Source organism: Euphorbia lathyris, chromosome 10 (assembly GCF_963576675.1).
Source record: "Euphorbia lathyris chromosome 10, ddEupLath1.1, whole genome shotgun sequence".
NCBI lineage: Eukaryota > Viridiplantae > Streptophyta > Magnoliopsida > Malpighiales > Euphorbiaceae > Euphorbia > Euphorbia lathyris.
In genome coordinates this window covers 51,285,759-51,303,979 of record NC_088919.1, presented here as the reverse complement: position 1 = coordinate 51,303,979, position 18,221 = coordinate 51,285,759, and positions in this window count along the sequence as shown.

Here is an 18,221-nt window from a genome sequence, read left to right as displayed (position 1 = left end):
TATTTATAATTGATTGTTGTGTAGGAGAACGCGACTTTCGACGCCATTCGAGCTATTTTTAGGGATTCATATAGGTGTTGCCTTACCGGAAGTGACAAACCGGAAACCGTAGGAATTGACAAACCACGGAACTTACAAGCCGTAATTTCTGGTCCCAAGCATTAGACACGCCTTGACTAGGAACCACGTAGTCTAAGTACTTCACGGGTCGGTTTCTCTACACGTAGTCGTCTTTGCACGAGCAAACCATCAACCGTATAAACATTAGAAGTCATTATTTGTCATAGTTATAACTTATCGCATTCATATCACTCCATAGAGTTTCGTTATATAAATTCGCCTCACACATAGTTAGGAGTAGTTTGTAGTTGTGTCTCACACCAACCTCAAAGTATTCACCGCTTAAATAACGTATAAAACCGAGTCGTTTAATACTTGTAGTTATAAATCCCGTGGATTCGATACCCGGTCTTAACCGGATTATTACTTGATACGACGGGGTACACTTGCCCCTACGTAGTGACGTCTAGTAGATACAAAGCACTTAGAAAGACCATATCCATAGTCATAGCGCAATCATCGTGATATACATTTTGTCGTAGAAAACACCACTAGACGACACGCATCAAGTTTTTGGCGCCGTTGCCGGGGATTTATAACATCTTGCAATATTAGACAAAAACGTTTTATTGTTAGTTTAAGCATTCTTTTTGTATAAATTGTTTATATATACTTTTACTAACAACATTCTTTTCTTGTTGATATTATATTTTATTTTACTTATTTTATGCATACCCGATCTCGGAGTGATTCTCTTATTCCTATTGATCTCGAAATTGAACGTACTCTTTGTAGGATTCGAAAAGAGAAGATGGCCAACCCCAACGCTGAGGTCAACCAACCCGAAGGAAACCAAAGGCCACATGTGAACAACATTCGCGGGGGCAACGACACACGTTCGATGATGGAGATCCTTGCTCCGCACCGTCCCCAAAACCGTAACGGAATTGTCGCCCCCATAATACCGGCCAACACGTACGAGATAAAGACCGACATGATCCATCTGATACAACAATGCGGTCAATTCGGAGGGGAACTCCACGAGAACCCTAACGAACATCTCGATAAATTCCTTATGTGTGCCGACACCTCTCGGCAAAATGGTGTTCCCGTTGAGGCTGTTAGACTAAAGCTGTTTCCTTTTTCTTTGACAGGGCAAGCTTTGGAGTGGCTACACTCTTTGGAGGCGGGATCCATCACGTCATGGGAGGAGCTCGAGAAGGAGTTCCTTTCCTATTATTTTCCACCGTCCAAAACAGTCAAGTTACGGACCGATATCACATCCTTTAGGCAGTTGGAATGCGAGGCCCTTCATGCAGCCTGGGCTAGTTTCCGGAAGTTGCTCCGAAACTGCCCCCACCATGACATCCCGAAGCACAACTTGGTAAGCACTTTTTACCACGGGCTAACCCCCACTAACCGTGCGACTGTTGATTCCGCTGCAGGTGGGGATCTATTTCGGAAGTCAGCTAGTGAGGCCTATGAGCTCATTCATGAGCTCGCGAGGAAAAGCGTGCAATGGTAAGAGGATCGGCTTGCCGACCCGTCGCGACACCAAATGTTTGCTGTGGAGAAAGAGGCTCCGAAAAGCTCCTTAGCAGAAATTCATAAGACACTTGACTCGTTAATTGCCCAGTTAAGCCTCAACAAAAGTGCACAGGTCCTGATGTGCAATCACTATGGCGGAGGCCACGACGGACTCAATTGCCAAGCCGGCAGCCCTTTCACCGGCGACATCGAGAGTGTAAGTTACGTAGGAGGAAATCCAAGGTATAATCCTAATCAGAACTCCCATCACCACCACAGTAATAATAACAACGGTTGGCGGCCTCGGTACCAACACCCGAACTTGTCATATGGCAATAATAATAATGTGTTGAGGCCCCCACCCGGCTTTGAGCAAGAATATCAGGAAAACGGGATCGGGCAATCACAAGCCGTGCCCGGTAATCGGAATGCTCTATCTCCCAACAATGTACACGACCAATCGGTCACGTCTTTGTTGAAGGATATATTAACCCATCTTTCCGATAGCGAGGTGTTTTACAGGGATCTTAGCCGCCAAGTAGCCCATCTGAACCGTCAACAACAAGAAAGGCCACTAGGAACCCTACCGGCGAACACCGAACAAAATCCGCGGGGCAAAAATCAGGAATCCGGACAGGCGATAACGCTCATGAATAATGGAGGTTCGGACCCGTCAAGTTCCAACTCGGGCAACTTACATTGAGCCGCCACACGAGAAAGTCGAGCTACTTCGACTCAAAACATAGCATCGGTTTAAATTTCTCGAACCATTTGTTTATATGTACTATAAATGTTTTTCAACTCCACACTCCACCTCCCCTTCCATCCAATCAACCTCCATCTTTTCAAATTCAAAATTTTCAACTTCCCTCCACACTAAATTTTGTATTAACTACCCCCTTAATTACAATTTAATAACACATAAATATTAAAAAGAGTTAATAACATCAATTAAAAACTCATTAAAAACTCATAAATCAAAAAAAAAATAATTAAAAATCAGAAAACTGATCAAAAACTGAAAAAATCCTTCAACTTCCCCTTCTTGCGCGGGGCGTATCCCCATTTACGCCCCGCGTCCTCGCCCTTTTTTCCATCAAAAAGGGGCAGGAGGTGCGATACGCGAGGCGTGCCCCCTTTCACGCCCCGCGTAACGCACCATTTTTTGCGGAAAATAAGTTCAGGGGGAGGGATACGCGTGGCGTGGCCCCTTCACGCCCAGCGTACCCCTCTGGGAATCCGAGTTTTACTTGGATTCCCCACTTCTCCCCTATATAAACCACTCCTTTTCTCCTACTTCTTCCTCACAACCATCATATACTATCCTCCTCCTCCTCTACTCTTCCTCTATCCTCCATTATCACCATGGTTAGGCGAAAGCAAACCGCCGATATGCGACCCCCACGGTCCACTCGGGCCCGTACCACCCGCACCCAAAACCAACAACAACCACCACCACCCGAACGGGAGGAGACACCACCACTCAACCGATAATACCGGGCTCCTTTCCATCTCCTCACCGAAGAGGAGGCCCAAAACTACCAAACACTTTCCGCCGCCCACTTTATGGAGCTCCCTTACATCGAGCGGAGCACTCTTGACCGCTTCGACCTTGGCGGGGCGTTCGTGGATTGCCTCCATGCCCTCTCTTGGCTTGATCACTTTCGTGCCCGGCCACACGTCTACCCCTCCTTGGTCTTTGAGTTCTACACCACCCTCACCTCTAACAACGTCCCCGGTGTCGCCCTCTTCAACTTCCGCCTTCATAATCACCCCTTCACCATTGACACCCAATGGCTCCGCAATAACTTCACCAAACAAGCAGAGGGTGGCATCTCCCATTGGCCCGAGGGTGTTTCCGCTCGTGAGTTTTGGACCTCCATCACCGGGTCCGAGGATTACGATGTCTCCAACCTCCGCCCCTCTCTCATCCGTGATCCCATCCTCCAACTTCTCCACCGCTTCATCTCCTTCTACTTTTTGGGGAAGTCGGAATCCACTAAGGTCAACAAGGATGAACTATTGGCGCTCTATTGTTGTGCCAACAACCGCGCCTACGACCTTTCCTATCTTGTGGCAGTCCAACTCCACCACATTTCCACCCGGAAACGTGGCAAGATGGGGTTAGGACATCTCGTCACTCTCTTCGCCACCTCCGCTCTTGGCGAGGATGCCCTTGATCGCCTCCCAAGTCTTGAACCTCGGCCCTTGGAGAAGAATGCTTTCAAATCTCTTAGGCGCTCCACTTCGGGCCCGGGTGAAACCTCGGGGGCGGCCCACTCACACGAGGAGGAGGGTTCGGATTCGGATATGGACCTCAATTTTAGTCCTCCACCCCTCCACGACTTCAACGCTCTTTATACCCGGTTGGATATCTTGGAGGATAACCAACGTCATGATCGGGCTCACTTCGACTCCCGCTTCGATGCCCTTGACGCTCGCTTCGACGCCTCCGAGGCTCAAAGGCAAGCGGATAGGGCCAACTTCGACGCCTTCACCAATGCCTTCTACACCCACTTCAACATCCATGGAAATCCCCCTCCGCCTCAACCATAGTTTCTTTTTTCTTATGTTTTCCTTTGTTTTGTGTTTTCGTGTTTATTTCAATTCATTTCAGTTCGTTTTGTTTTAGTTCGTTTTGTTTTCTTGTAATGTACTTTGCTTTCTGTTTTAATATCTAATGTATTTTTATGGTTTTCGTTCATGTTTCGTGTTTATTTTTCACCGTTTCTCTGCCATAAATAACATTCACGCAGGGCGTACTCGCTTTTACGCCCCGCGTGATCACCATTTTTCGTATATAAAATGCCCAAAAACTCAAACACGCGGGGCGCCCCACTTCCTGCGCCCCGTGTATTTGGGTCTCTGCCCAAAATGAGCTCAAAATGCAATGCCTACGTGGGGCGCCCCCTAGGGCACGCCTCGCGTAGGACCCAAACTTTGAAGAGCCTAATTTTTAAATTCGATGTCTCATTTTTGTTTTTGTTTCTTTCTTCTTTTGCGACGCCCTTGGAATAGGCGTCATTTTAATAACGCGGAGGGTCGTGCAACCCCGCACTTTCAGTTTGTTTTGCACTAACAAAAACAAAAATAAAAATAGAAAAAGATAAAAAAAAATAATTAAACTAATTTGTTGATTCTTAAAATTTTTCCCGACACAATAACCTTCCTCGGAATTAATTAAATGTTCCGTTATTTGTCCTTAAATGTAAATATTATCGGACCACAAAGGATCGGTTCTATTAAGAAATTTTAGTTTTAATTTTGAAGTTATAGAATTTGTGAAAAGACTAGGTGATACTAAACAAAAGCATCGAGTCCTAACCCATAAGTCATCTCCATAACGAAACTTAAAAAGGCAATAAAAACGGGATGTTTGAAAGTTTAGCGAAGACTCGATAATACACAATTTAAACCCGAAATTTTGTGAGGTAATTTTGAGCCTAAAGGAGTTCGTACGAGAACTCTATTTCTTTCACAATTTTCGAGAGCTTTGACTTCACTCGACTCATAGAGTTTGCACCTAATGCCGGGATTAGTACACTTATTTTGGTTAAAATGGCAATAGATGATGAAACGAACTCACTTAGTCTAATTCTTTTCTTAATTTATTTTTCTCATTTTCATTAACCTCTAGGAAACCCCCTTTGAGCCTATTAACCAACGTCTTTGTTTTTAATACCCTTTTTAACATTTAACCCTTTTTCTCTTGATTAAATACCAACAAAAATCAAGTCACACCCGAAATGAGCCAAAGCCTTGATAAGTAAACACCTTAAACCCTCGAAATCGTTTTTGTGCCGCTCTCAAAATAAAAAGAAAAGAAAAATACAATAAAGAGCAAAAGGCATTCTCAAGCTCCACCCGAGCAATTTCGAGTATATCTTATGAACTCGCTAAGGCCAAAATAAAAATACGGTACGATCACCAAAATGGTATTTAAACTCGAGTTTCCAAAAATTAACCACTAAAAAGCCACCCACATTACGACCCCCTCCGGGTTCATTTTTAATATTGCCGGGACCATAACATAGGAGGAAAAACTCGGATGAAAATGCAAACTCAAAGTGACTTCGAGTAAGTGCAAAGAAGAGTGCTAAAACACCGACCCACCAAAGTTTGAGCGTAAGAGTGAAATCCCTTCACTACAACAAATCATCACTTACGCCACAAATCATGCCACGAGAATTCAAAATTCGTGGCATATTTCTATTTAGCCACGGGAAAAAGAGATTCCAGCAGAAACTTTAGATTACTTGATAAATTTATGCCACGGGTATTTGTTTTTCGTGGAAAAAATATACTTATACCACGAATTTTGCCACAATAAGTTTTTTTTTCCGTGGCTAAATCTATTTATGCCACATAAATTTTTTACTCGTGGCATAAAATTACTTATACCACGACTAATTTATTTCATGGCAAGAAAATTAATTAGTTTTAGGATAAATAGTTTATTATTCATAAAACCATATATATATATAAAAGTTATGTGTTTTAACATATTATACTAGTTAGTCCACATGAATATTTTAAGGCACTTATATTTTATTTTAATCAACTCTTTAGTCCTTTCATATATATAAATTTTGCATATTAGAGTAAAAAATTTCCATTATTTATATAAATAAAAACTTATCTTTTTAGTTTTTAAATTTAATTAATATATTTATAATGAAAATTTTATGTAGTATATTTAATTAATCGTTGCTGAGTTGTAACCTCACGAGTCGAACGGTTGATAATAAAATCTCCCAGTGAAATAACCGGCGGATAGTTTTACATAAAATGACATTTTGTAAGTAAAATAATAATAATAAACATAACTTTTTTATAGGCATGACACCCAGTTTGCTTATCAAACTAAAGCTTCAAAGTTAATTAAACTATCAAAATCATCAATCAAGTCCCTACATTAAGTAAAAATTATCAATTGAGTCCCCATCCTAACCAAAAATCATTAATTGCGTCCTCATCGAAAATCATTCCGTTGAACAATTTCAGACCCTATTCCCCAAACAAATCTGGAGCCAATACAGAGATCATTACGGTTCATGTAATAGAGTCACGGTTTCTGATTTTAAGATAAGATGAGGACTCAATTAATAAATTTTTCTTAGTTCAGAGACCCAATTAACGATTTTAATAGTTTAAATTTCTATTTTTTTTTTACTAAGAACAAGAAAAACACAGCAACAAAAAGAGCCAAAGACAGCAGAAAAAACAGCATCAGAGTTTAAACTTCTAATTAACTTTGAAGTTTTAGTTTAACCGCTCATTTGAATATTATATATTTTTTTATAAGGGAGAGGCGGGAAATACATATCATTCTCCCTCCCATTTTTTCCCTAACAAATGTTCTCTAGGTGTATGCATCTCTCTCTCTCTCGATCGATCGATCTTGATTTTTCCCTCACCCCTGTCTCTCCACTCCCGTCCTCTCTCATCAGTTCAATTTACTCATCAGGTTAACTGTATGGAACAACGCCATCGCATCACCGATTGAACCACCCTGATCGATAGCTGTTAGATTCTGACTATTTGTTTCGTTTTTTGGACAGCGCAGCAGCAAGCTCCAAATGTTTCTCCAATTGAGGTGTGTTAATTCTCAATTTTAAATGGATTTAAGGATTTTGAATGAGTTTGCTTGAATATGATAGTATTTTATACAGGATGAGTCTTTGCTTGTGATTAGGGATTTTGAATGGGTTTAGGGAAATCCCCAACATCTAAGGAAAGTTTGATGGGTTAAGGGAAATCTTAAGGTTTTACATACTATGTGGTCTACTGTTTTTAGTTTATATAGGTGAAAGAAGGTATTAACTAATGGCAATTTGCATCGAAAAAAAGTACCGCAAAGAGGAGGATTGTGTTACATATATAAATTATTTTATGTTTTTACAACTAGCTAAAGAGATACTTGAACACTATACAAGACTGAATATCTATGAATGTCCAAACATGGGGTAGTTCAATGATGGACTAGGTGGCTCTGTTTAAAAAACTTGAGCCTAATTCCATCTATGCTTTTTAACTAGCCAATGTGGAATACTTTAGCGTCCAACAATGTCATGAATATACCTGAAACGTTCATTATATGTTACCTTGACTATATGCAAACCAGTGCTACCAGGAACAGTTGTTGATAAGGTAATTGCAGAACTCGAGTTGAGCGGATTCCAATGTCTAATCGTTGGAATCGGTGGAAATGGTGTTGATATTTGCTTTGGTGGTTCATCCTAATTATATGGAAGCTGCAATAAGTTAAAAGAGTATGATCTTATCTATCTCCCATTTATCTATCATCCATCTTGAAATAATAGCAAAGAAGTGCTTGCTTTTGCTGCTAAAGCTTCAATTGTATCCTCTTATTTCATTTGTACAATGTTGTGCTAAGTTGTGTGATAAACTTCAATCATTCTTTTCTGCAAATCTATGATTTTTTTTATAGAATTTGTGATATGGTTTGCTTGTTTTTAGTGATGCGGACATCCTAACTGATAGCACTGATCACGCGTGCTCTGGCGGATCCTCAGACATCAAACCCACGGAGGTTATACTTCCTTCCGAAGTAATTCTCTAGGAGTACACAAAGAGGCGTATCAACATCTACCCTGGGCGGATCTCTAGGTTTACTTCCTTCCGAAGTAATTCTCCAACAACCCGACAATCTGTACCTGTACCATTGTACTGATTGTCGGGGCATATCACCTATTTTACCCTTTTATGGATAGCCTTATTGAAACCCTAGTAGGGGTAGTCCTTGTCTTTTATTATCATTAGGAGGATGTATTTAAACCCTCATTTTGTAAGGATGAACCAACTTTTTATCAATCAAAAATCATTCTCTTTGAGAACCTAAGGTTTATACCTTGTTATTGGGATTCACTCCTTCTAGTTTAGCTAGAGAAGAACCTCTTTGTTGGTTTACGATTAAAACCTTCATTTATCGCTTTCAATCTGTATCAGTTGGTATCAGAGCCGATCGTTTCCTGACCCGAAACTTCTTTTGGCAATGGTTCAACCCCGACAACCGCAAGATTCCATGGAAACCAGTGACCGGAGATATGAGGAGCTGGGGGAGCACCTCGCGGAGCAGATCCAAGCCAGCCATGAGCGGCAGAGGCAAACCGACCAACGGTTCCTGGAGCTAGACACCTCCCTAGAAAACTTCAAACTGGAGGTTCTGGCTCTAATCCGACCAACCGCGGGAGGATCAACCCAGAGAAAGGAAGGAGTCCCTGAACAACAGCTTCCACAAATGGGTCCTAGGGATCATGAGGTAAGAAGACCCAACTTTGTCCTTGTGCATAACGCTGATAGTGATAGTGATGACTTTGAGGGTATCGAGAATGATGATACCGTTAGGACTATGAGGGATGTTGGGCCTGTTGACAACTGACGTGTGGAGGTTGCTAGAGTATACCCAAGTCTAGGAAACTTTGATAGAGATGATGCCTTTAAGCTAAAAATAGACTTACCGTCTTTTGGAGGCGAACTGGATATAGAGGGATTCTTAGACTGGTTATCGGAAGTGGAACGTTTCTTTGAGTATGCTGGGATTCCTGATGAGAGGAAAGTAAGGCTGGTGGCGTATCGCTTGAAGGCTGGCGTATCAGTTTGGTGGAATCAGATGAGGGAAGAGAGAAGAAGAGGGGGAAGAGATCCGATTCGATCTTGGCTACGGATGAAGGCGATGTTGAGGGAGCGGTTCCTACCACCGGATTATGAGCAGTATATTTACAGCTCCTACAGGGGATGCTCTCAAGGGACCCGAAGTGTCCATGAGTATACCTCCGAGTTCTTGAGGCTTTCGGCAAGGGCCAACTTGTCCGAAACTGAAAGCCAAAAGACCTCTAGGTATCTAGAAGGGTTGAGATACAACATCCAGGATCGTATTGGCACACAGATGGTGGTTCGGGTACAAGATTCCAGGAATTTAGCCCTCAAGGCTGAGTCTCAACTAACCGAGAGATCCAGGAGATCCGCCACTACTGAGTATACGCCTGGAGGAAGAGATAACATGAAGTCTTATGACAAAGGCAAGCAGGTGGCGAGTGCCAGTGGGGCCAAGGTCAACAGTGTGGGAAGGGGATCTGTCGGAGATACTAGGCCGTACAAGGAAGCACCTATACCACCTAAGAGCAACAACCCGTATGCGAGGCCAACGCCTTTTAAATGTTTTTGGTGCAATGAGCCAGGCCATAAATCCAACGAATGTCCTAGGAGGAAGAGCACCAACATGGTGGAGAGGTATGAAGATGACTATGACGAAGGGGATGAAGTATTTTGTGAACCCTTGGGAGAAGATGATGATGAGGCGGATGAAAAGAGATACGCCATTCATGTGGTACGGCGTTTGTTAGTCTCCAGCCGGATAGAGGGAGATCAGAGGTGTTGGTCCCTAGTAATTAGTTCCAATGGGGGGGGGTTAGGAACTAATGTAACTTTTTTGCTTTTAATTATGCTGACTTAATGTTACTTTAAGAGTTTGATAACTCAGCATGTTGGTCAGCACAGCCGATTGATTAGTCAGACAGCTTTAGTTCTATGCTGACTAAGACTGCTTGACCTGAGAGTTGGGAATTGACACTTGAAAGGTCAGCTTCCAACTCAGCACTCAGATTTACTCAGTTTCAGTTTTAACAATTTATAAGCTGAGTAAATTTCACAAGCAACACATGCACACACACACACACACACATATATATATATATATATATATATATATATATATATATATATATATATTGAGAGAAAGAGTTTAGAAGTTACTCAGCACGACTTATCCTGGTTCGGCCTCTCTGCCTACGTCCAGTCCCCAGTTCCTCCTGGGATTTTCAATCCAATACTGAGCTCTTTCAAGGTAGAGCACAAACCCTTTACAAGGCAGTGAGTATGCAAGAGTACGTCCTCTATTCGTCTACTCAGCTCCTACTAAGTACTACAACCCAACACTTAGATTTTTCTACCACTGAATACTTACAACCAAGTACTCAGCTCAACACTCTCAATATTCCTATTGATTACACACTTGTTCTTTTTCAAGTAAAGAACACCTTAGATGATTACAAAACAATCAATCTAGCATTTACACAGAGAATAGAAATGTTGGTGTAAGATCTTTTTGTATTTGAGTGCTTTGAAGATTTTCTCTCTTGTGTTTTTCTTTTGATACTTCGGCAAATGTCCAAGTGAAATCCTTGTCCATTTTATAGATGAATTCTGGAGATTAGACCGTTTGAATTTGGTGTGTCCGTTGATGCCAAAACGGCTCTTTTAGCAGATAGCTTCTGGTCAGCTTCAGACTGTTCCGCCATTCCCTTCCTCTGTTTTCTTCAGGCGTCAGGTTTTTGTATTCTTGCATCAAACTTGTCTTTTTGTGCTAGTTGTCTTTTACCAATAATCCATTGTCCCATGTTTCTTGGAATTAGTCTTCTGTGTATTTTCGAGACTTCAATTATTGGTGCAGAAGATTGGCAGACTTTGTCCTTTAGTGAACGGATCCTTCATGTTGTCCTGACTGTCACTCAGCTTCATTCGTTATCTTCGAATGTTCAACTTCCATGTTGAGTTCCTTCTTAGTCAGCTCCGTTCTGTTTATTCAATTCTGAAGGAGTCTTCTAATTTAGTCAGCTTCGTTCTGGCAACTTTGAAGAAGACTTCTAAGACTGAGTTCTACTCCACTCAGCTTCAATTCTTTTATGCTGAGTTCCGTTCCACTCAGCTTGTATTCTTTCATGCTAACTTTTGTCCTGTTTAACTTTATATATATTTTTGCACTCAATATTGAACAAACACATTAGTACAATTAAATCAAAGCATTTAAATTTAATTGCCTCTTAATCATGGATGATTTTGTCAAATCAAAATCTTGTGGAAAGGTGTTTCAACAAACTCCCCCATTTTGATGTTGGCAAAATACATAATTATGGAACTCAATTATAAGTTACCCCATGATTGATTTATTTTTGAAATGACTCCCCCTTAAGGGTTGCACATATTGTCTTAACTTAATTCTAAACCTTCCAAGATTTAATTGAATTATCCTTAAGACATTTGTGTATACTGACTTAATTTAATGTTAGATTTTTCAAGATCTGAGCTAATTTGATTTAAGCCAGTTTTCAAAAATATTAGAAGTATGTTGCTACTCAGTTTATTACATAAGTATTTTAGTGTTAATGTATACTGAGTATATTTTACTTCTTAATTTGTTTGTTCAATTTTATCGATCAGATTGAGGAAATATTACTTGTCACAGATTAAGCAAGAAAAAACATATGAGCATATGAGGAAGGAAGGATTCTATGCTAAGTTCTAAACATAGACTAGACTATATCTAGTTCTAAACATCTCGAGCTACTCCTTTGCCCTTATTTTTACTTCCTGAGGCATCACCCACAAGCTGAGTTCCTTCTTGGCTTGTCTCCCCCGTTTTGTCATCATCGGGTTTATAAAGGAAGGTATCGTTGCGAGCATGAGTGGAGAGGTGATTTGAGTAACGCTGGAGCCTCTTAGTACTTTCTGGCAAGCCATCAATTATGGGAACACTGTCATCTTGGACATGGCGAGGAACCCGGAGAGAGTTGCTAATCATGCTGAGTAGGCATTCATGGGATTTGCTAAGCCAGGTGAGCAAGCTGGTGAGCTGACCAAAAGATTGATGGTACATCTTTAGCAAGGCAGAGTCATAAAACATGCGCTGAGCATTGTTGATGCGCATTGCTTTCATAATTGCTTGGGAAAAGCTCAAGAGTTGACTGTTTGAGACTGGATCAACATCCATTTGTGCTTTGTTGATGTTGAGTAAACTTACTGCTTCACTCAGTTGGTCAATTGTGCACTGGGAGGAGGAGGAGACTAATTCACGCGCACTGGTCAGTTCGGCAGTTAGCTTGGCAAAGCAGTCTTGTAGCTCAGCAGAGGTAGCATACTCAGGATTGCTAGTTGCGCTTGTTTTGGACAGTTCTGCAGTTAACTTAGCAAAATGGCCTTGAAGCTCAGTAGAAGTTGCATACCCTGGATTAACTTCTGATGGTTGTTGGATTTTGCCTTCAAACGATTTCAGATGGTTCACCATTGTGAGTACCAATTCAGTCAGCTTTGCTATTTGGTCTTGGCTTGGTTGCTGAGTTTGAACAGTGGTTATAATACCTACCAGATCCTTGAGTCCTCTTAGTTCATTGAGAAGCTGAGTGATGCCAGATAGGTGGGAGGACTCAGCATGAGACGATCTAGTAGCATCAGCTTGAGAAGGGTTCAAATCTTGAAGCAAGGACTGAGCTGAGGCAATGATTCGTCGTCCTGACTCAGTAGCATTCAAGTATTGGAATTGGGCAGCATTTGTCTCAGAGGCTGGAATTGAGCTTGATGGTGGAGGAGTTGGCTGTTTGCCAGATTGATCACCTTGATTGGTGACTGGACTTTGATGCAGATTAGCTTCAGGAGCTGAGTTGTCAACATGCTGAGTTGGAGGTGGAGTTTGGTTAGTCATGTTGACCTGCTTATCCTGAGTGGGTGAAGTTGAAGCAGGATTTGTTCCATCTTGAGCATTTTTTGGATTCTCCGGAGTCTTGGCTTGTTCCTCAATATGAGTAACAGAGGCTTGGTTTTGCACAAGATCCGTTGGAGGAGACTCAGGCTCAGCATCATGAGAGAAATATTTGAACTGAATTTTGGACATTTCAGCATCAATATCTTAAGGAGGAGAGTCTGCAAGGAGATCAATAACTTGAGTTTTATGGGCTTTCTTCTTGAGCCGCTTGAACTTTGTTTCTTTAGCAGGAGATGGGTCAGCATGAATGTTCTCCTCATCAGTATCAATTGTCTCTTCTACCATAGTTGGATGCTCATGTTGCTCAACATGATCCTCAACAGCAACATTTTCTTCTTCCTCAACTCTTTGCTCAACATCACCCTGAGATTGCTCAACATCAGCAGGTTCTTCCTGCTCAGTATGGATGTCTTCCTCAATATGAGTTTCTTTCTCAGCTTCCCTTTCTTTTTCAACATTTGCTTTCTCAACTTTTTGCTCAGTTTCTTTCTCAGTTTCCTTTTCTAGGTCAGTTCCATGACCTTTGGAAGATACAACCCAATCTAGGGGACCGGCTTCAACTGTCTTTAAGGTATTAACCTTCTTCCTTTTCATCAAAGGGGATTCCGGAGTTCCCTCTTCTTCATCCTCAGGCTCTTCTGGCCTCTTTCTCTTTTCTGCCGACTCATCTTTCTCCTTAGCCTTGTCAGCTTTAACTTTTTCTTGAGACACTAGTCTCACTTTCTTTGGGACAACATTGATGTCTTTGGAGCATGTTTCAATGGCCTTTCTCTTCTTCTTCTTCTTTTCCTTAGGGGACTCAGCATGAGCCTCCACTTCTTTCTCAGACTCATTTTCAGGTTCAACTGCTAGCTCAGCTTCATCATTTTCCTTAGCATCTTCAACTTCTTCATATCCTTTCAATGGTTGATTGTATAATAATCCAACCAGCAGAGCTGCAGTGATTTCGCTTCCCAAACTGTCTGTTTCATTCACGGTCTCAATCTGCTTGTCCTCCAGAATTTTTGTGATGAGAGAGCCCAATCGAAGTTTCTTACCTCCTCGTTGAAGAGCTCCAACTAGAAAGACTGGAAGGTTGAGAGGAGTGTAGGTCAGCATGTGGCATATGAAGCACTGCTCAAAGTTGGAAGCGGATGAGGCTGACTTGAGTTTGGGGAATATGAAGTTGGTCAGTATGTAGTGTGCCATCTTCTGGTCTTGCCCCATACACGTGCTGGGTATTTCACCTTTATGATTCTTGGGTTTACAGAACCCCTTGATCTTGTCAAGCTTTTCCTTTGGTACCTTCTCTTTTGTTGTCCTAAATTCTATTCCTTCGTCTGGTAAATTTAGCAACGTAGCTAGATAGGCAGGGGTTATGGTGATTTTCTGACCTTTGACTGTAGTCTCCAAATAGTCAGCATCCTCTTCATCAACAAACATGTTGGAATAAAATTCTCTGACCAGTCTAGGGTAATGTTTTTCCGGCGAGTGAGAAGAGATCGGTCCATTTGTTCTTCTCGATCCAGTCACAAAACGGTTTCTCAGAAGTGACGAATCCTAGAGAGAACCATCTGCACTTCAGAACCTCCAAGTTGTTGACCTTTTTGTGGACCTTGATCATATTCCTTTCTATTTTCTTCGAAGAACCAGCGGGGTCAGCTTGAGTAGGTTTGCCAGAGGTTTGGCCAAGTTGAGTGGTGAGGTTAGGGATTTCGGTTTTGCCAGAAGCCATTGTTACAAATGAAGGTTTTGAGGTTTAGGGAGAGAGAGGGGTTCGATTACAGAAGATCGTAAGCGTAAAGAGTAATGAGTGGGGATCCTTCCACTACTTATAGAGTTTTGAGTCATTAATGAACTAGCCGTTTTCATCTTGGGACTTTAATCGACAAAGATTCTGCCATTTATGACAGGTTCGGTGCATGGGTATTCATTATTACTTGCGTTTTCCTAGGTATGATTTGTTACACGTGTCATTGTTTATCGGTGCAAGTGGGCTTTTACTCAGTTTTGCCAGAATATGAGTCGTTTATGATACTGAGTATTTAATTCTACGTAGAAGGATTTCCTATCTCTTATTAACTCAACATACGTTAATCACACATCATATACATCTACTCAGCATAAGGTGATTACTCAATATGTCTATCTACTCAGCACAGAATATTTACTCAACATTTGTATCTACTCAGCATAGACTATTAAGCTCAATGTGCAGTAGTTACTAGATTGATATCAGTCAGCATGACAATCACTCAACATTTATTCAAATACTTAGAATTATTGAAGAGGATTAGACATACCGATAGCTTCCCTTAGTATGTTAAATTGCTCACGAGCCAAAGGCTTGGTGAAGATATCTGCAAGCTGTTCATTTGTTGGCACATAGATCAGCTTGATCTCACCCTTTAGTACGTGATCTCTGATGAAGTGATGCCTTATGCTGACATGCTTCATCCTGCTGTGTTGGATATGATTCTTGGATAGATCAATGGCACTCTTGTTGTCGCATTTGATCTCTATTGTCTCAGTTCTTACTCCATAATCCTCAAGTTGTTGCTTTATCCATAGGACTTGGGCTACACAGCTTCTAGTAGCAACGTACTCAGCTTCAGTTGTAGATAGAGCAACTGATGACTGCTTCTTGCTGAACCAAGATACTAGACAGCTTCCAAGGAAATGGCATCCTCCTGAAGTACTCTTACGTTCTAGCTTATCCCGTCCATAGTCAGCATCAGTGTATCCTATGAGTGTGAAGTCATTTGAGGCTGGATACCACAAACCTGCATCAACTGAGCTCTGCAAATATCTAAAAATTCTTTTTACAGCAATTAAGTGAGATTCCCTTGGGTCAGCTTGATATCTTGCACAATAACATACTGAGTACTGTATATCAGGTCTACTAGCAGTGAGATAAAGTAAGGAGCCTATCATACCTCGATAGAGTTTACTATCTACTGACTTACTTTTCTCATCTTTGCATAGGACAGTATCAGTACCGATAGGGGTTGATATGGGCTTGCAATCTTCCATATCAAATTTCTTTAACATCTCCTTGGTGTACTTGGACTGACTAATGAAGATGTCGTTCTTACCTTGCTTGATCTGAAGTCCAAGGAAGAAGCTGAGTTCTCCCATCATAGACATTTCGAACTCAGTCTGCATCTGTTTGCTAAACTCTTGACACAAGGATTCGTCAGTAGCACCAAATATTATGTCATCTACATAGATTTGTGCAGGTAGGGTATGTTTACCCTTTTTCTTAATGAACAAGGTTGTGTCAGCTTTTCCTCTGACATAATTCCTGGTCAGCAGGAAGTTGGTCAACCTTTCATACCAAGCTCTTGGAGCTTGCTTCAGGCCATATAAGGCCTTCTTGAGTTTATAAACGTGGTTTGGAAATTTTGGATCTTCAAAACCCGGAGGTTGATTAACATATATCTCTTCGTTTATAAAGCCATTAAGAAATGCACTTTTAACATCCATTTGATACAATTTAAAGTTCATGAAACTAGCATATGCACACAATATACGTATAGCTTCTAACCTAGCAACTGGTGCAAAAGTTTCACCATAATCAATGCCCTCTTGCTGACTATAGCCTTGGGCTACAAGTCGGGCTTTGTTCCTTACTACATTTCCATGCTCATCTAGTTTGTTTCTAAAAACCCACTTAGTTCCTATGGATTTTTGATTCCTAGGTTTAGGTACTAAATCCCATACCTCATTTCTCGTGAATTGGTCAAGCTCTTCTTGCATAGCATTGATCCAATACTCATCATGCTCAGCATCAGCAAAGTTCTTTGGTTCATGAATTGATACGAAAGCAACGTTGCAAAGGAATTTCCTAAGCTGGTCTCTAGTCATTACTTTGTTGTTGGCATCATCAAGGATGGACTCTTCTGAATGTCCTCTTGGAATTTTTATCTCCTTAGGTAATGTTGAGTTGTTTGGAACAAGTGTTTCTACAATCTCTGCAGGGACAGATTTGTCAGCAAAGGTAATTTCAGTTTCAATTTTACCTTTGGTCAGCTCTTGTGCTGATGGCTCAGCACCTCCAATTAGGTCAGTATGAGCTGAGTTCGGCTCATCCTCCATGGGTTGAGTTGTCTTACCTGCAGGGTCAGTTTCATCGAAATCTACATGGACTGACTCTTCTACAACTTGAGTTCTTTTATTATAAATTCTATATGCTTTGCTGTTTGTTGAGTACCCTAAAAAGATTGCTTCGTCAGCTTTGGCATCAAATTTTGCCAAATTGTCTTTTGTATTGAGTATGAAACATTTACACCCAAAGGCACGAAAGTAGCCAATGTTGGGCTTTCGTCCTTTCCAAAGTTCATAGGGAGTTTTCTTTAATATGGGTCTAACTAAAGCCCTATTCAATATATAACATGCTGTGTTGACAGCTTCTCCCCAGAAATACTTCGGAAGCCTATTTTAACTCAGCATTGTCCTGGCAATTTCTACTATTGTCCTATTTTTCCTTTCAACAACTCCATTCTGTTGAGGAGTTCTAGGGGCAGAGAAATTGTGGTCAATACCATTAGTTTCACATAATTCATCAAACATTTGGTTTTTGAATTCTCCACCATTATCACTTCTAATATGAGCTACTCTTAGGTCTTTGTCATTTTCAAGCTTTTTGATTAATGTAGTAAACATCTCAAATGTTTCATCTTTTCTACTCAGCAAGATGATCCAAGTATACCTAGAGAAATCATCTACAATAACTAAGGAAAATTTCTTACCTCCCATGCTGAGTGGCTGGATAGGTCCGAAAAGATCCAAATGTAGTAATTCCAATGGTCTTTTGGTTGAGACAACATTTTTGCTATGAAAGGACTTTTTGGTTTGTTTACCTTGCTGACAAGCATTACAAAGTTGATCTTTTTCATACTTTAATTTGGGTAATCCCTCAACTAATTGCTTTCTAGCTAGTTTGGCAAGGAGGTCCATGCTGACATGCCCAAGTCTCCTATGCCATAGCCAGGAGTTGTCCTCTTTAGATACCAAGCATATACTTTTTGAAAATTGTTTTTCCAAACTCAACATGTAAACATTTTCTACACGAGGGGCTGTTAAAATCAAATCATTT